We start from the raw sequence: 19851 nt of genomic DNA, 5'->3' as shown, positions 1-19851 counted from the left end.
ATCAGGAAAGAGGTTTGTGCAGATGCCAAAGAGCATTCCCATGCTGGACAATCCATGGAGGAGGCAAAATCAGCCTATAAGATTGCATACAAGTAAGAGCCTGCAAAGTAAGCGGGTGTAATCCTAGAGTATCAGACACCAGATGCCAATCTTGAAGTCTATGAGAACCATCACATGGAGGAATTGGAAGGAAGGGCTGCAACAAATCACTTATTTTCCTCCATACAAGTCAATGATGCATACCAAGAGGAAAATGATGACAGGCATCTGGAAATGATAAGATATATCCCTGATCATCCATTGCATCTGCAATGTAATGAATCCCAAGCTTCATAAGATTGTATGCCCGAACCGGTTCCTGTAAAGCAAGACGGGTGTCAAATGCTAAACTCCAGTGTATGCTTTCTTGACGAAGTGAGTTAGGCTGAGCTGAATTAACAGGAGACCATTTAACTTTAGAAAGCACGCGCTTCCAATCTTGAAGTAATGAAGATGAGTAAGGACAAACATAAATCTTTCCCTGAAATTTGCCAATGACCACGTCCCAATGATCTGTAATCCAATCCCCATAAGCATGTGTCATGTTCATACACATAGCAGATAGCATGATAGCCCATAGCTGTTTTTGCTGAAAAAAGGTAGGAAGCATGGTAATCTTTCTGGCCAAGATATGAAAATGAATGTTAAGTATGTTGAGACCCCCATGTAGCTTGGGAGAACATACAAAAGGCATCTTTAACAGCCTCAAGCCCTTCCTGCAAGATTTGTCTTCCAAAAGAGCTCCATTGCATGCGACATGAAAGCATCTATGTTTTTGGAATTCCAATGTAAAAGTGGTAGATAGAATTGAACATGAGCTATGACAATAGATTGAACAATCTTGAGTCGAACATGCAGAGGCCATGTGGATAATTTCCAATAATCCAATTTCTGATAAAGTTTGTCAGACACCCATACCATTTGCTGTTTTATAGTGATATTCCAGCCCATAGGATAGCCCAAATGTCTGACAATCAGATCTGGCTGTAAAATCTGACCATGCCAAATAAGCGAATGCCAATCACATGCTTTCAACGGCAAAAGTTTGGATTTATCAAAATTAATATTCAGACCAGCTGCCAATCCATAATCAGAAAGAGTCCTCATGAGAAGTCTAAGTTCAGCAGGGCTATTATGTGGCATGAAAAAAGAATCATCAGCGTATGCCTGTGCTAAGAAAGGTTGAGCTCCAGGGAGTTGAAGACCATGTAGCTGTCCCAAACCAGTGAGATAATCCATATATAACAACAAGGGATGTGTAGCAATGGCATATAATAAAGCACTGAGAGAGCAACCCTGCCGCACTGATATGAACAAAGTCCAAGGCCTAGAGTCTAGGCAAGTGTCTGCTAATTAAGCATTGAGAAGTAGAAGCTGGATATAGAAGATAGATCACTTGGATCAATTTAGGTCCAAATCCCAACTTGGACATGGTATTAGAAATAAAGTCCCAGTGAATAGTATCAAATGCTTTTTCCACTTGCATGATCAAAACATGCTGCGAAGTATACTTTGCGTATTCAATGGCAATCAGAGCATTAGAAATATTGTCATTGATTTACTTGGGGGATGAGCATTTTCCGAGCGTTCGAGTGAAGGAAAAAAAAAGCATTCAACTATGCAAAAATATGGCAAAAATGGATCGGAAGAAAATATAGTTTCACTTCGAAATATGCAAAGTATTATAGAAATGCCTATTATATTTACGTGAATCTTTGGGAATGGTGAGAACATAATGGGATGGCTTTTGAAGAAACTTACATGTAGAGTAGACTTCTCTATGAGAATTTCCTTATGATCCTTCTTACAATTTTTACTTAATAGGAGGTGACATTGAAAAACTTCTCTCAACATATCTTCATGAAAGGGTTTCTCCAAAGAAAACTCATTGAAGCAAACCATCAAGGCAGTTTCGCCAGCGAAACCCCTTCGAAGTAGGTCTTTCAAGGTACCTTGGGTAGCACTTTTAAAAGTGACATAACTTTCACATCCAATGTCCAAATATAGTCATTCAACCACTCAAATTGATCGGAAAATCCCATTTGAGCACATCTATAGGGTTATATTTTGAAAAATCTTGCATATATAGTATTAAATATTACATGTATTTTATAAGAGTGATATATAAGCCCAAGTTAATACTTATTTATAGTTATTTAAACTTCTTTAGAAACATGTCCATAAATATCTTGTTATTTATGCTATAAAAACACTAGAAAGATATTGCCATATGATATAAAGGTGTTTAATAAGTAATTATATATGTATAATATTAATATTTTGAGAGTGATTATGAGGGATGTTTATAAAAGGAGTTATTTTTGAACACTATTTTAAGGTAATAACAGGGGTACAAAAGGATGTCTATGAATAAGAAAATTTATGTTATGTAAAAATGAATTAGTGACTAGTCTATATATTTTTATGAAAAAGGGATCTAGTTCTAGTGAAATAAAAGTGTAAAAACCATGTTTCCTAAAGAAATACAAATTTTAAAATCTCTTGAAAAACACGCTCAGATAAACCTGCTCATAGGTTTTTGCTCGTGAAATTGACGCATCCATTTGCTTGCGAGGTACAAATCCATATTGCCTTGGATGTAACCCTTCATGCAGTAATCCTTTAACCCTTTGCACAATCATCTTAGCAAGAAGTTTGTAAATGACAGGCATCAGAGTGATTGGTCTCCAATCAAAACAGGATTCACACAAGCATTTTTTTGGAACTAATTTCACCTTGCCATGCCTCCAGGAGCACGCGCGTGCGCACACACATTTAAATAAAAAAAGTGAAATCCGTTGATAAGGAAAAAATGGAAAGACAACTAGGAATTATGTACTTCACCACGTCAGATAGGTGAGACTTCATAGGGATCAGCTGCAATGTGGGCTCGTAGATGATGAGCTTATGAACCAAGTTCCAGAGCAGATATCCAGAGCACAAAAATAACAAGTTAATATCCCACACAATCTGACTAGAACACACACACAGGAACACACAGACTCTTTGAAAGAGACACAGCCTGAAACAGACTGAACTTAGAACTGAACTTCCCCCAAAAAAGCTCAGAAAACAGTCAGCCTCAGAATACTATGAACCCACAGCCCACTGCTCAATGGCCAGCAAGACCCCCAAGCATAACCTCTGTGTGCATTCTTATGTAATTATTGCTTTGCTCACTCCCAGGTAGTTAGCATTTAACACTGCCCAACCATGAGTACACAACTTGAGGCAACGGCCAGCCTATGACCCTCGTGCCCACAATCTGTCCAAAAGAACTAGCGGGTACAATCATATGTAAACCTGCAGGTACGTTCACCGTACAAGCAGCCGTACAATCATACGTACGACAGCAGGTACTTACACCCGGTACAACCATGCACAGTAGTCCGTACAGCTTGCATTTAATGACGACCATCCTCCGTACAGCTCGTAGAAGACATCTTTAATGACCCGTACGTGCCCGTACAGCCTGCAATCAAGGCACCATACTACCAGCCCGTACCAATCAGCAATTAAGGCCCGTACAAACTCGTACTGCAGCCTGTACAAGCCCACGCTTGAGATTTCGTACCAGCCCGTACGTAGAATTTAATGTCCGTCTGTACGTCGCTATATCAGCAGCATTAGCTGGCATTCAATTGCTCCTCCCGTACACGATCCCTTGCATCAGCTTGTACAAAGCCCGTACAGCTCTTTCCAGCCCTCAACCCACGCACGTCACCCGATGCAAGGCTACCCTTGTTCTCAGAGCTCATGAAGCTCCCTTCTCTTCCAAGGTCCTCCTGCTTCTTCTATGGCGACGCCTCTACCGTCATCAAGCTCTCTTTTGCTCACCATGGCCACACCCTCTCATTCTTTACGTGATCATCCTCCGTGTGCCCACGATCTCCTTCTCGAATTCTCCTGCAAGCTGTCACCTTCATCTACGTCCAGCTCGTCGATTAGAAGCATCCCTTCATCCATCACGTAGCCACCTTTGCATGAGCAAGATGCCTTCCTAATCAGTCCAGCCACCTCAGCCTAATTTGCCACCTCATCAGTGACATTTTACCACTCTCAAGACATTTCCCCCAAATCACGTTAAATGCACATTTTGGACCTTTAGTCACACAATTCCCACACACATTAGCATGCACATAAAAGCTTGCATGCACCCCCGTGCACACATGAAAAGCCCCTTGACATGGACACCATAACATATCAAATTCCTGTAACATGCAAGTGCACATTGACTCAGGAAAACATAAAAAAACCCTTCATGATTTGACTTTACATGACCCTAAAAACATTCCATTTGACCACACACTGGACACCCTTGCTTTGGAAGTATGGTACAACCACATTGCATTTCATCATTTCCCATGAAGTCCCTGCAAAACCTACTTTATTATCTCAAAAAAATATACATCAGTCCATCATGCTTGTGAAAGAAAAATCCACAAATGCCAAAAGCCCACACCTACCCTAGATGTGTACAACTATGTGCCTACCCACAGCTATATACAGTGCTAAAAAACTTGATACAGATTTTGTCTTATCACCGTGTACTTTTATATTACAAGAGGGTGCTCCCAAAGTGGAGAGTAGCAAAATACAAAATCAGAAAATTTCATTGTAAGACAAGTAAACAGTGTAATCTATCTGACAAATAGACATGCAATCATAAAAGGATTGCCTGAGTGACATGCGGAAATAGTAGAACACATACACACACGCCCGCGCACACACCCATACACTTTTTGTTGTAAAAAGCAGTATTCATTCAAAAAAATATCCATTCATAGCTGCCTATCGATGCAAGGAAGAACGGAAGAAATAAAAATATCCAACCGAGAGTGCTCATCTAGTCGAATGTTATGAGCATGATATAACGACCACAAAGCCTAGTAAATAGTCAAGGGGCTAGCAAAAAAGGTTTAAACATATTAGAGAGAGTATGTCAAATAGGCCTGTGATGTAAACCCAAGCAAAATTGTCTCTTGGAATGTGGAAAAGAGAGGGCGGAATCTTGACCATCCACCACATCATCCACTCTGAAATCCCAGCGGTGCAAAAAATACACTTTTCGTTGCTCAAGATGTGCCAAAGGAGAAGCGAACACCTGGCTCTAGTGTATACTCTGCAAAAGGAGGGTGTTAGTAGGATCCGTAGGGCTACCCGACCAATGCAAATGATCTAAAAGTTGCTGCCAATCATTTATGAGATGAGTAGAGAAAAGACAGCCAGGAATCTGACCTTGTAAATGACTGAAAATAACATTTGCAATAGCCGGAATCCAGTGGCCAAAAGCATCTGTGCGGATAGAGGTAACCATATAGGAAAGTATAATTCAACATGTGAATGTGAATATTGAGAATGTTTAGGCCCCCATGCATCCGGGGCGAAAACATAGTTGAATTTAAGGAGACTAAGCGCCTTGCGGTCATGTCTGGGTGCACCAAAGGCATTCCATAACTATAGTGATAAATTTTTGAATATACAAAGCAGACTAAGGAATGAGCGGTAAATAGAACTGAACATAAGCCATGAGAACAATCGGTACAATCCGAAGACGTACGTGCAGTGGCCAAGTTGATTATTTTTAGTATCTAGCCTATGAAACAGCTTTTGTAACACCCAAGTCTCTCTTGTGGCAAAGAGATGTGCCAACCAATAGGATAACCCAAATGATCAGGAGGAAGCAAGAGATTGGGCCAAAACCGACGATGTAATCACAATCACGCAGCAAAAGTTTTGATTTGCTGAAATTTACTTTCAGCCCACTTGTAAGGGCAAATAAATTCAAGGCTTGCATGAGACGCCTAACATCATCCTCCGAGTTCCGTAGAAGGAGTCATCAGCATTAGCTTGGCTTACAAAAGGAGTGCCTCTAGGAAATTCAATAAGCAAAGAGTGCTGTGAAACCAAGGCTTCTATATGCATCAATAGTGGATGTGTAGCAATTGCAAAAATCAGGGCACCAAGGGACAGCCTTGCTGAACAGAACGACACAAAGTCCAAGAAGAAGAAAGAGCTTCAGATAAAAGGTAAGAGGTCGTGGCATCCTCACAAAACCAATAAACCTCGTTTTGCGTTCTGGGACCAAAGCCCAACTGTTGCATGACATTGGCAATAAAATCCCATCTGACCGTGTCAAAGGCTTTTTCAATATCAATATGCATAATCAAAACATCCTGCTGAGTGTATTTGGCATATTCAATGCCTATGTAGGCATTTGCAATATTGTCCATGATTTGCCTACGAGGCATGAATCCATATTGAGCAAGGTGCAAACCCATAAATAGAAAATGAGATATTCGCATAACCAACATTTTAGAGACCAACTTATAAATGACAAGCATCAGGCCTCCAATCTGAGAGATATTGACACAATCGTTTTTTTGGTCAAACGCAGCAGCCCTTTTTTTCATAGTGAAGGCAAAGAGCTAGAGCACCAAGCATTATAGATCATATGCAAAAGAACAGGGCTGAGTTGATCCCAAAATTCAGCAAAAATTCAACTGTAAGGCCAACCCAACCTGGGGATTTAGAGCGCCCCAACTTGGATAAAGCTGCTTTCAATTCTACATCTGTAAAGACATCTCCAACTTATTTACATCCTCCTGACAGAGGATTGGTTGAACATGGCTAAGAAAAACAATTAGAGCATCAATCTCTGCATGTGACATAGAAGGAAGGGCTGAAAACATATCCGAAAAGTATGTATGCACTACATCATCGAGCTGATGCCTATTTTATCGTCAACGAGTCATTTGGACACAGCACCCGATGTAAAGAATTCATGCGACGAAAGTATGAATACTTTTGAAGAAAACCTTTGATGAGCAGCCTATGTCTTGCATGGATTTTTGGCGAGAATGCAGCTGCCATGTTCTCAGTTTGCAATGATCATTTTCAGCCAAGCATTGAAGAGCTCCTTGAAAAGCAGATTGGCTTCCATGGACAGTTGGCATTGCTGCGCCAGAGGAGTAAGATGCAGAATTAAGGCCTTTCCATGCATCACTTTGTGACGCAGGTCACCTAAATAACATTTTCCATATTCTTTGATAAGATCCTACATGCCCCTAGCAAAATAGTCCCATGCCCAATCCGCAATAACAGTAGTTTGCAAAAGGACTCGACGAATGAGAGCCTTGACCATCACCTGAAAGGTGTGGTGCTTCATATAAGAATTATTGACCAATAGAATTTTTTTGTGATGCGACTGCCCATCAATCATTGGAAGACCGAAATTCAAGGTCATATAGAGCGGAAAGTGATCAAATAAACGCATCATATAATCCAACTGCATGTCACAAACTGTGCCTCATGGAGCATGTACCATCGATCCAAGCGAGCCGTATCCGACATGAGATGCTGCTATAAATCGCATGAACGCAAAGAGTTAGACAAATGTGTCCAGGCATCCTTTTCCCTTTGCATCATATGAGAATGATGAGTACTACTGTCATGAATGCCAAGAGAATTGTTACAATCTCCACATATGAATGTATTAGCCCCCTATGGATACTCAGCCAAGCTACGCCACATTTCAGCCGGCACTGTAGGTGTAGAAGAGGCATAAAGCGAGGCAAATTCATAAGTAACCCCATTCAAAGTGCATTTGACAACAAGAAAACGACCATGTGGATCATTATAAATCAAGTGTGGCTGCAAATCGTAATAGACCAGCATGGCAACCCCTCAATAAGAAGTACGACCAGCAAAAAAGATGTGGAATCCCGCAAAGAAACCTTCACGGCCCACAAAAGAGTGTTGATTATGCTCTTGCAAATAGGCAATATGCATCTTATGAACGGTGATGTAATCCCAAAGAAGCCTCCATTTATTTATGTTGTAGAGGCCCTGAACATTATATGTAAGACATTTGAGCTGTATGTACATATGTACAAGTAAGTGGATGTCTCATAACCCCAACATTATTGCTGCATGGCCGCACCAAGCTGCTGTGGGCTAGCATAGTCTTGGTATGTAATTCCATGATCCTCACTGGAAACAGAAGCAGGAGAAGAGACTTGATTATCAAAAGGCATAGCTGTCACAAGCGGTAAACAAAACGAATCAGTTCGAACAACTCTAGACCAAAGCTTGCCTACCCCAAATCCATCAACTACCAAATTGTCCTTGGAAGAAGATGCATTTCAGTCCAATTTCTATTCGCTACTGTCCTTGGGTGGAAAACTTTTTTGGGGGTCTGCCAATCCGATTAAGTAGCCTCCTCTTCAGTTGGCATTTTATCTCCTATCGTGGAAGAGTTAACCACCATGTTGGCCTTGCCTTTGTCCACCGCTGAATGGGGTGATGCATTTGCTTGAGGCATGAGTGCGTGGCACTGGAGCCGGCTTTGGCAAAGAAGCCTCGTTTGGGCGAGCAGCTGCGCAGGAGGGGGCTTGAACAATACATGTGGACAAATTCGCCACATTCAAAAAAAGACCTTGTAAATTTTTTCCATTTCAAATTAAAGAACACTTGCTAGGATGGCATACCTCCATTTCAACATGCAGAGCCATATAGGATGGAGTGGGTCTGTCGGTATCCCATAAGACACACAAACGATTCACATTGCCAAGAGCATGTGGGGGACATACCACTTTTCCCAATGCTTCAGCCAAGTAAGGTAGTGCAGGTCTACAATACAAAGGCAAGTCCACCACCTCAATCCAAATTGGGCATCTATGATGAATAAGACTTTGGTAGTCCTTTGTGGGCAGCCATGGATAGACAAGTACCAAATGGTTGCCAAAAAAGAGAGGAGACTACCTTTCAGAACTTTATGAATGAGGTGTTTGAGCCCTATTTAAGCAAATTCATACGTCTTTATAGATGACTTTTGCATCTATTGCTCTAAAGCAGAGCATATGGAAAAGACTCGTTTGGCACTTCAAAGAATAAATGATGCTCGAGGCAATCTAAATCCTCTCAAGTGCCATATTGCAAAGGATAAGGTGAAGTTGCTCGGACATGTTTCACAAAAGGGGATTGAGAGGATCCTGAAAAGGTTTTTGCCATAGAGGATCTGCGGGTGCTAAGAACAGCCCGTCAATTGAAGACTTTTGTGCGGAAAGTCACATATTATTGGAGGTTCTTATGGGAGTTGGCACAGAAGCTTTATCCTTTGCATCAGTTGGCAAAGAAGAAGATTGAATTTATGTAGACAGACCAGGCCCAAGAAGCATTCGAGGGAGTGAAGCAAATGCTAAAAAGAGGGTCAGTTCATATGCCTCCTGATTGGGGAAAGGATTTAGTGTGACGGAAGATGCAGTAGCCACCATTTTACTGCAGACAGGAGAAAAGGGTTACATGCACCCCATCTATTATGCAAGCTGCCATTTAATGGATGCTGAGAGGAGGCATTCTGAGATAGAAAAACAAGGGCTGTCTATGATGTAGTACGTAAATTCAGGTCCTATTTGCTGCCCAAACCCTTTATCTTTTTGGCAGATTCGGTAATTATGCCATATCTTGCCAAAATCCAAATCCTGCTGGGAGGTTTGTAAAGTGGCTAGCTGAGTTGCAGGAATTTCAATTCTCCTTTAGGACAGAGCATCCTACCCATGCTACCCTTGCAGATATAATCACAGGGAGAAAGAAATAAAGAAAGAAAGTTTATTAAAGTCTTCGGAAGACTGATGGGTCTATGAGACTGAAAATCCTGGTACAAATGAGCTGTAAGGGTGGAGCTACTAAACGAGCATTCACACCAATGCAGAATGGTAGTACTAAGGGAAAGAAGTAGCAGAGGAAATCGAGAATCAGGTCAAAGGGAACATAAAGGAACAGGTTGTACAGCCCACATGGCAAGGTCAAGAAGTGATACAGCCAGTGCATACTTTATACTTTGATGGATATTTTCAAAGAAGTACAGGAAGATGAAGTGTTGGGATTTGTATATGTGATCCCAAGGGGCAGGAGATTGTAGCACAAGGGAGAGAAATTGGCTGCGTGAATTCAAACGATGAGGCTGAGTATGCAGCCCTAATTGGTCTAAAATACAGTCAGCAAATGGGAATTCAAGGGCTGTCTGTGTGGCGGGATTCTCTCTTGGTAATATCCCAAATGCAGGGAATATGGCAGGTGCGGAATGAAACATTCAAGCCTTTACAGGAGGAGGCAAAGCAGCTATGTAAACAGCTAAAAGCGAGTTCATTCCTCCACATTACAAGGCAGCAGAATATGCGGGCTGATGCGTTAGCCCAAGAGGCAATTAAATTAGTAGTAGTGAATGCTATACTCCTGGAAACATGGTTGGAAGATTTGCAGGATGTATATAATTATCTGCAAGAGGGGAAGTTCCCTGAGGATATGCCAAAGAATGAGCAAAGGAAGAAGTCAGAAAAGGCCAAGCCTTATACACTGTTAGGGGTATAAGATAGGCAAAGATATGATTTTACGCAGAGTGATTGGAACATGAGAAGCAAAAAAAGTGATGGAGGCCTGCCATGAGGATGTGTGTGTTGGGGTAAAGGCACATTGCCACCCCTTTATTAAAGATATGACACCTATGACTGTCTTAAGACAGTCATAGGGTAAAAACCTAATCCTAATAAAACTTAAGAGTTTGTGGTGTGGCTCATCACTTCACACCCGCATCTTGAGTGTCACTCCTCTCTCTCTCTCTCTCCCTGTTGTTCTTCTTCACCTTACCTTCCCCTTCAACTGGTATCAGAGCCAGCCTCTCTTCTCTCTTCCCCCTCTACCTCTACCTATCCTCAGCCCGGGCAGCAGATCGAGGCAGCGCACCGGCAGCCCACGCGGGTGAGCAGGGCAGCGCGCATGGGCTGCAGCGGGTCTGTGAGCAGGGCAGGGCGGCGCGGGACAGCAACGCGGGGCGACGAGAGGTAGCGCAGGCAGCGCACGCGTGGGCGCAAGCAGCCGTACAGTTGTGTACGGACGTACGGCCGTCCGTACAGCCGTACGAACACCGTACTGTCGACCGTACCGTACGGACCGTCGTACGAACTGCGACAGGGAGTTGGGAGCAGCGTCAGGCATCTAGGCACGCAAGCCTAGGAAGCATTCGAGGAGGAAGAAGAAGAAAATCTCAAATTTCGAGAAAAGTACAGCAGGTACAGCGAGGAGACTTGGAAGTTTCCCGAGGTGCATTGTATTGCGTGAAGTACAGCAAGTACTTTTCTTTTATTTCCCTCCTGTTTGGAGGAAAACTTGTGCACAGATATCGGAATTTATGCATTTGACAGAGGATATATGCTTTTACTGGGTTTGAATCTCAGTTTACGGGTGAGCAGATCATAGGGCTTTTGCCCGGCAGTTGATGCTTTGTATGCCTTGAGGTAGTGTGGTGCCAGAGTACACACATTTGTCTCGATTTCCGCAGTGTGGAGGTGACATTTTCTTGCAGGTCACATTTCTTGTGCAACACTCAGAGAACCTCAGTTGAGCCACGCTTGGCCAGGGCGCATCGAGTTTACTCGGTCCCTAACTATCCATCGTTGACAGTGCTCAAAAGGTTCCTCATTGAGTGTTTGTACGTTGGGATCTGTGTATGTCACTTCTACACAGGGCAGTATATGCATTACACTGTCAGTTGATTTTGTCAGAGAGATTTGCACATTGTATGCCTTATCCCTCATTGTTGAGGTTGTTTTTCACTTGGTACAGGTGTCAAATCAAGGGGCTTTTGCCCAGATTTTGCTTGAGAGCACTTGGGTTACTGTCAGAGATCTTCAGATGCCTTTTATCCCTTGGCAGAAGGGTGATTGCTTGGGATTTATCCCATTTTTCTGTTGCAGGTTTGTGACAGGCTGAAGTGTCTGGAGCTTTTTTTTCAGTGAACAAAACAGTGTATGCCAAGTGGTTTATGCATATTAAATCAGTGCAATACCTCATCTGAGGTGGGAGAAGTGATCAGGACAGCAGTGTTTTGTGCTTTGTCAGCTGATGATGCACTGTTAAAGCACTTGTGGAGCAGCTGCAGCATTCTGAAATTACTGTTTTTATGCCTATTTGAGCACGGTACAGTGTGTCAGAAGGTACAGTAACTGGAGGGAATTTTCTGTTTTGCTGCAGATTTTTTGACAGTAAAAACAGCACTATTGTGAGTGCTCCTGGCTCTTGATAGAGCAGGTTTTTTCTGAGAAATCAGAATTTTATTCAGTCTTTTTTGACTTACAGGGAGTCAGGAACTTTCCTTATCTGATATGGCATCAGGGGGAAGTGAATCTTCAATTCTCAACATAAAGAAATTGGAAGGAGCACACAATTATGCATTATGGGCAAAACAGTGTTTGAATGTACTTCTGCTAAAGAAGATTTCTAAGCCCATAAGGGTGAAGGGTGTCAAGCCATCTGACATGGCAGATGATGAATGGGAAGAGCTTGATTTGTCCGCAAGGGCAGCTATCATGCTTACTATTTCTGATACTCTTGTGTTCAATGTTCAGGCTGAAAAGACCTCTTATGGCCTATGGCAGAGGCTAGCAGAGTTGTATGCCCAAAAGAGTTCAGCCAGTAAGGTTTATTGGTTGAAGAAGCTGGTTGATCTTCGCATGAAGGAAGGTACAACTATGACCTCACACTTGAGTGACTTCAATGCCATCTTTACACAGCTGATTGCACAGGGTTTGAATCTTGATGAGGAGTTCAAGGCTACCTTCTTGTTGTGTACCCTCCCTGAGAGTTGGGACACTTTCAAGACCACCCTGTCAAATTCAAATGTCATTCTTATGTATGTTGATGTGGAGAGCTCTCTCCTTATGGAGGAGATGAGCAGGAAAAATAATATGGGCAGCAAGTCTTCAAATGCTTTGCAGGTACAGGATAGAGGCAGGACTCAGCAGAAGGGGAGATCTGCTAGTAAGTCCAAATCCCGTAGTCAGTCCCGTGGCAAAAAGGATATTGAATGCTTTTATTGTGGCAAGAAGGGACATGTGAAGTCTAAGTGCTTCAAGTTCATACGGGATCAGAAAGCCAAGAAGGCTGAAACAAAGGATGCAGGCAGTGGAAGCAAAGGCAATGGCAAGGCCAAGGCTGATGACTTGGATGCAGTGAATGTTGCAGCAGAGGATAGTGACAGTGACAGACATGATGCTTTATGCTCTTCTGCTGTAATTGCACATACTTTGGTTATTGATGGCCATGACATGCACACCTGGCTCTTGGATTCAGGTGCTTCTTTTCATGTTACTCCACATAGGGAGTGGTTTACTTCCTACACAGGTACTCATGGAGTTGTTCATCTTGGGAACAACTATGCATGTCAGATTGCAGGGATTGGCAGTATACAGATAGTATTCCCTGATGGACGCATATTTATGCTTGATGGTGTCCGCCATGTGCCGCAAATCAAGAAAAATCTGATTAGCACTGGCTTGTTGGATGACAGTGGTTACCACACCACATTTGGGGATTCCAAATGGGTGATTACTGATGGCCAGGTTGTAGTGGCTGAGGGTTATAAGAGTGATACCTTGTACCCTCTTTATGTTTCCAGTGTGGGTAATCATGTTGTTGCCATAACCGAGCTGCCAAAGGTTTCATTGTGGCATAGCCGGTTGGGACACATGTCTGTTAAAGGAATGCAAGAACTGTCACGTTTGGGTTATCTGCCGTCTCTTTCTTTTTCAGATTTGCCTACTTGTGATCATGGCATATTTGGCAAGCATTCTGTGACTCCTCATAAGAGGAGAACTCCCCAGAATAGAGCACCGCTTGATCTAGTGCACACTGATTTGTGTGAGATGCCACAGTTATCACTAGGGGGTGCAAAGTATTTCATTACTTTTATTGATGATGCCACACGCAAAGTGTGGGTCTATTTCTTGAAGCATAAGAGCGATGCCTTAGATGCTTTCAAGAAGTTTGTCGCTCAGGTTGAGGATCGGACAGGTCGTAGGCTGAAATGCCTCAGATCCGATAATGGGGGTGAGTATGTGTCACATGCTTTTGTACAGTTTTGTGAAGCTAAGGGCATTAAACAGGAACTCACAGCCCCTCATAATGCATCTCAAAATGGTGTAAGTGAGCGGATGAATCAAACTATTCAGGAGAAGGTTCGATGTATGTTGTCTTATGCTGCATTACCCCATGGCTTTTGGGCAGAAGCCGTGCAAACAGCAGTTCACCTAATTAACAGGTCACCGAACAAGGCTTTGGAGCTGAAAGTGCCAGAGGAGGTGTGGTCTGGCAAGCCACCTTCATACAAGCACTTACGTGTGTTTGGCTGCGAGTGCTTTGCTCATGTACGCAAAGAACTGCGCACCAAACTGGACCCAAAGTCTTTCAGATGCATCTTCATGGGTTACGGTGACGAAGGTGAAATGGGGTACAAGTTATGGGATCCCGTTAAACGGAAGATTATACGCAGCAATGACGTCATCTTTAAAGAGGATAGTGTACACAAGGAACCCGTGCAACCTGTGGAATACAGGAGGGTTATTTATGATGATGTTGGACAGCAAAGAATGCCCATTTATATGCAGCAGCAGGCTGCTGCAGATAACCCTGTTCAAGAGGGTATACAGGCTGAAAATCAGCCAAATAATTTTGCCAATGATGCACCACTGGATATGCCAGCAGATGGGGCTGTAGAACAGCCAGATATGGTGGTACAGCCACCCGTCATGCATGACGAACAGGCTGGACAGCAGCCTAATCCGGAACATTTTGTTAGGAGGAGCACCCGTATACAACGGCCTCCTGCCAGGTTTGTTCCAGGAGCCAATAATGTGGCTGATTTTATCATGCTGACAGATTGTGGTGAACCTTCCAGCTTCAAGGAAGCTATGGGAAGAACAGAGAAAAGGAAGTGGGAGAAAGCCATGCAGTCAGAAATGGACTCCCTACTTCAAAATGATACATGGGACTTGGTGCAGCTACCTGCAGGCAGAAAGGTTTTGCCATGCAAGTGGGTTTACAAAGTCAAAGTGGATTCAAATGCTTTACCGAGGTATAAGGCCAGATTGGTTGCCAAGGGATTTAAGTAGGAGAAGGGCATTGACTTTGATGAGATTTTTTCCCCTGTAGTCAAGATGACTACTTTGAGAGCAGTGTTAGCTCTTGTTGCTCATGAGGACATGGATTTATGTCAGATGGATGTGAAGACTGCTTTTCTTCACGGAGATCTCCATGATGAGATCTATATGAGTTAGCCAGAGGGATATCGGTGGGCTGAGGCAAAAGCGGTGATAAATGCTAGTGCCAAGACAGTGACCAACTTTTTAATTGAGAATATTTGCACACAGTTTGGATGCCCTCTAGAGATAGTGACGGATCATGGCCCTGCATTTAGCGGGGAAGTTCTACAGATACTCCTATCTAAATTGTCTGTAAAACAAAGATTTTCCTCAAGCCTATTATCCTCAATGTTAGGGTCTTGTGGAGAAAACTAATGGGCTGCTATGCAATACATTGCTAAGATGGTTGAGACTAGCAGAAGTGAATGGGGAAAATGGCTTCCCACTGCCCTATGGGCTTACTGTATCACTGACAAAGTGGCTAGAGGTTACACTCCCTTTTATTTGGTGTATGGAACAGTGGCAATCTTACCAATTGAATTGGAGTTCTCTCTCTGAGAATGATAGTAGAACGTAATATGGACATGTGTACTAGGTTGCTTGCTTTAAAAAGATTGGATGAGCAACGACAAGAGGCAATGCTAGCCAATGAGGCACAGCAGAAAATCATGAAGGCCAGGGTGAATGACCAAATAAAGTCAGAAGCTCTTAAGGAAGGGGACTTAGTTCTGAAATATGACGACTGGTTGGATCATCGGCTTGATAAGAATGTTTAGTGAGATGGGAAGGGCCTTACATCATTATAAAGGCCTATGCCAATGACACTTATGATCTGAGACAGCTTGGTCAACAGATGCCCACTGAACAGGTGAATGGATTCCGGTTAAAAAAATTCAAGGCAAGACGGGATATATAATGGTGCTGAATTATGTACAGCCAGCTTTTAATAATATGGTTGGATGTGTGTGATTTTCTTTCTTCTGTCTGCCAAGTATGTACACATCCTTGGCAGCCGGGGGGAAATGTGATTTAAAAACTTTAAATTCCACAAAAATATGTGCAATTGCTTAGCCATGTAACCCCTCTTTGCTATGGAGACCAGAGGAAGATGGGGGGTCCCAAGAGCTCCACGATGACTCCTGTTTTTAGAGGGTTGAAAGGTTTGTTATAAATAAAAAGATACGGGAAGGGTCTAGAAAGAAAGAAAGAGGAGAGAGGGATTCATGTTGAATGTGGTCTGGAGATGTAGATGTATAGGCTTTGGGGTGTGCAATGTAGAGTACGACTTTGCTGGGTGTCTCTCCTTCCTTCACCCATGCTTGCATCCCGAGTACAAAGCACGCACAACGCATGAAAAAATAAAGCTTATTTCACTGTTGGACGGACCAAGGAGTCAAAGAGAAGAGACTTCTAGGAAATGAGAGTGAAAGCACTGCTGCTCAAGTCTATCACGCGTGGCATGTCCCCTACTCAGTTGAGTCTGCATCGCTCGTCACATCGTGAAGATTTGGCCAGAGAAAAGAACCCCCAAGTATGTATAGGATGCAACTACATCAACCGGTAATGCATCACACGTGAAGTGATGTCTGTGCATAGCTGCTTGGGATGTAATGAAGATCATGACCTTGGTTTTAACAAACGTTGAAATTCAAGTAAGTATGAAGTACATCCAAGTGTCGCTAGAGGGCCTCTACTGAGGATGAGAGGAAGACCACATCATCTGTATAGAGCCTGCATGCGTGTGTGTGTGTGTATACATTCATACATATAAGTATGTATGCACGTATGCAAAAACGCCGTTTCCACTGCAATGCTCGACATGTTTCCAAAACATTTACCAGGCCAGAAATGACGAAACACCGTTCTGGCATTTCCAGAATGCATTCCGAGACAGGTTCCCTAGGATTCCAGCTTCTGTACCTGCCTGATGCCTGCAGACCTCGGTAAAATTGCCGAAAGAGTACCCATTTTGGCACTGTTTCTTGCTGCTCCTGCTGCTCCAGCCTTCCTATCTACCTCAGCCTCTCTCAGCCCAGCCTGGTCCCTTACTCCTCTCAGCCCCCCTCCTCTCAACCTTTCCTCTCCCCTTCTCTCAGCCTCTACTCTCAGCCGCCTCCTCCTCGCCCCTTCTCTCAACCCCTACTCTCAGCTGCAAGGCCACTGCAAAATTTTCAGTCCTTTGGCTGCTTTTTTTCGCAAGGGTACCTACCTCTCTCTCCCCCTCTCTTTCACATTTCGTCCTCTCTTTTGACACAGTAGCGAGAGCTCACCTCATCAGAGCTGTGCAAGAGTTGGGGTATGGTCAGGAGATCATCTTGGAAGTTATCAGGGAGGGTTTGGACAAGTGGAGGATGGACAGATGAGATTATGAACACCATTGGGGTCGAACAAGACCTACATTAAAGGGATCCTTTTAGGTTCTCCTAATTTCTCCTTGAGAACATTATTTACACTTCACCTTGCCTCATCTTAATAGATCTAATGCAAGCTGCAGCATCCCGTCAATTATAGTGACACCTTTGGGATGCTCATACATGCATGTATTTGCTCAGATGTGTGGTGTATTTACATGCATATGCATGTGTATATGTAGGTGTGTTAAGTGTATTTGAGTGCATGCATGTGTGAGTACTTTTGTAAACACTGCAAGTTTGTTTGAGGATCTCTAAGGGATCAGTTGCTTCTTTAATGTTTAGTCTTGTAGAGCTTGGGCATAATCTATAAGGGCAGCGGTGTAAGGCATCACAATCTCTGCAGGGATTCACGGTTATCAACCACTCTTACATGTTCTCTCTATGTTTTCCCCAAAATCCAACTACTGTAATAATTGGCCTGATCTAATCAGGATATTGTGCCACAAGTTATGTAATAAGCATAAAGTCTGTTGCAGTTTCATGCATGCTCCTGTTTGTGGAAGGAATTCGAGGATCTGCAATTTTCTCCTGATTCCATCTTTGTGTGTGCAGGCCCTTTGGTACGATTGATGTACTCATTTCAGATGATTTAGAAGTCTGCTGCAAATTCTGTACTCCCATGTGGCCTAATTAAGAGCAGGGGTATTCTGAGTCATTAATCAGAAGTCAAAGCCAAAGCAAGTCATAATTTATTGACTGCTTTTGAGCTTCTCATTGAAAGGAAATTCGTTTTGTCACCAAATTTTGATGCTTTTTCTCGTCTTTATTCATCTGTTAATCAATGTTTAAAGGCATGGAGGCTTGTAACTGAACCCTTGAAAGCTTAAGGTGCTTGAAATGTCACCGTGAATGCCCAATGTGTTAGCAACAGTGAGTGCTTTCTGGTAAGCACTGAGTTGATCAAATCAGTAGGTATCTATCTAAGACAGTGGTTATCAACACATTTACTTTAGTTGAAAATATGTGAATCTAAGGCATGGAGGCTTCTAACTGAACCCTTGAAAGATTAAGGTTCTTGAAATGTCACTGTGAATGCCCAAGGTGTTAGCAACAGTGAGTGCTTTCTGGTAAGCACTGAGTTGATCGAATCAGTAGATATCTATTTAAAACAGTGGTTATCAACACACATACTTTAGTTGATAATATGTGAATCTTAGCAGTTTTGAAGAATTTAAGAAGAATCTCAATCCTCCAGGACTTTTTTAGTCGCTTTATTTTTTAGAGTCTTTTGGAGACTCTAAAATACATCGAGTTTTAATCCATGATACAGTGGATTGATCTTTTAGAGTCCTAAAGGGCTGCCCGCTGCTGTTCTAGGAGTTTCTTTGTAGTTTTGAATGCGTTACTTGTTTATTCACCATAGATATATTGCATAGAAAGCTCTATCTAGCTTATGTATGCTCTTTACTAGCTTGTGTAAAAGATTTAGACTTTGGTTCTAGCTCTATCTAGCTTATGTATGCTCTTTACTAGCTTGTGTAAAAGATTTAGACTTTGGTTCTCTTGGAGATGAAGCTTCACATCAAGCAAAAATGAAAAAAAATTGGTCTCTCGGAGATGAAGTCAAATGGCCAGTTGGGATGCTTCTCTAGATTGGCTGGACTAAGATCTAGAGCTTAAAATTTGATACATTGGACCGAATTTAACACAACTTTCATATGAGCTCGGATTTTAGCCCTCAAAGGTACTCAAATTGACTGGCATGAGTCATTTGGAGCCATCTATAAGGTTATATCCATCAATTTCTATCTTATTAAAAACTTGTGCATGAAGTTTAAGTACACTCGCACCATTTAAGCCTTAAAAATGGAAGCATGGGCTAACATTTGTGACTTTTTGCTGTGGAAAGGTTCGCTCAATGACCTACAATTGTGTCCCCCTCTTATTTTTTACTGCGCTTGACACAATTCTTAGGACTGGATATAGGTTGAAACCTTGGGGTGATGAGATTTTTAACAATGTGCACTGGTCACAGCGTTTCACTCTTTTGTATCCATGGAGAACTTAATAAAAGAAGATTATATTGTGTATATCCCCACCCCAGTAAGAATTGCTAATTGACATGCAGCCCATCTCTCAAGGTCTCAGCTCACTACCTAGAGTATCATGGAAGCAAGCGCCAAGAGTCGGTGGGAGGGGTACACAGTCAATGAAAACCTCTATGTGTGAGTATAAAGGTATTTGCAAGCCAAGTCTTGTACAGATGCTCACGTCTTTTGGCGGTCTTCTTAGAGTCCTTTGTACCCTGCTTCCAGATGGCACGATGAGTGTAAATGATATTATGCTAAGTATTGATGAGGGTGGCTGTAGGTCACAATTTTTGCGACTACCTAGATGTACCAAGCTATAATGTTTCTCTTAGATGTCGTTTTCCAGCGAGGGTTTTGAGTGCCATATTGTTGGGTGGAGGCCTCAAGTATATC

The 19851-nt window shown here is 42.6% G+C and overlaps 1 protein-coding gene across 5 annotated transcripts in view; it reads left to right on the top strand.

Moving 5' to 3' along the window:
• Positions 1 to 18615, top strand: part of LOC147906159 (phosphoadenosine phosphosulfate (PAPS) reductase family protein) — a 56334-nt gene extending 37719 nt beyond the window's left edge. For 2 of the 5 annotated variants that reach the window (XM_087376734.1, XM_087376728.1), the window contains exon 17: positions 17981 to 18615. The gene's annotated coding sequence lies outside the window, so the exon portion shown is untranslated. The remainder of the gene's footprint in view (positions 1 to 17980) is intronic. The other 3 variants (XM_087376743.1, XM_087376720.1, XM_087376749.1) reach the window with 3 other exon arrangements.
• The last annotated feature ends 1236 nt before the right edge of the window (positions 18616 to 19851 follow it).

The sequence above is a fragment of the Dipteris shenzhenensis genome, chromosome 1 (genome assembly GCF_047967505.1).
Source record: "Dipteris shenzhenensis isolate YYH24624 ecotype China chromosome 1, Dip_SZ_1.0, whole genome shotgun sequence".
NCBI classification, from domain to species: domain Eukaryota; kingdom Viridiplantae; phylum Streptophyta; class Polypodiopsida; order Gleicheniales; family Dipteridaceae; genus Dipteris; species Dipteris shenzhenensis.
The sequence above is the reverse complement of the archived record's forward strand: the minus strand, read 5'-3'. Positions and strand labels throughout refer to the sequence as shown.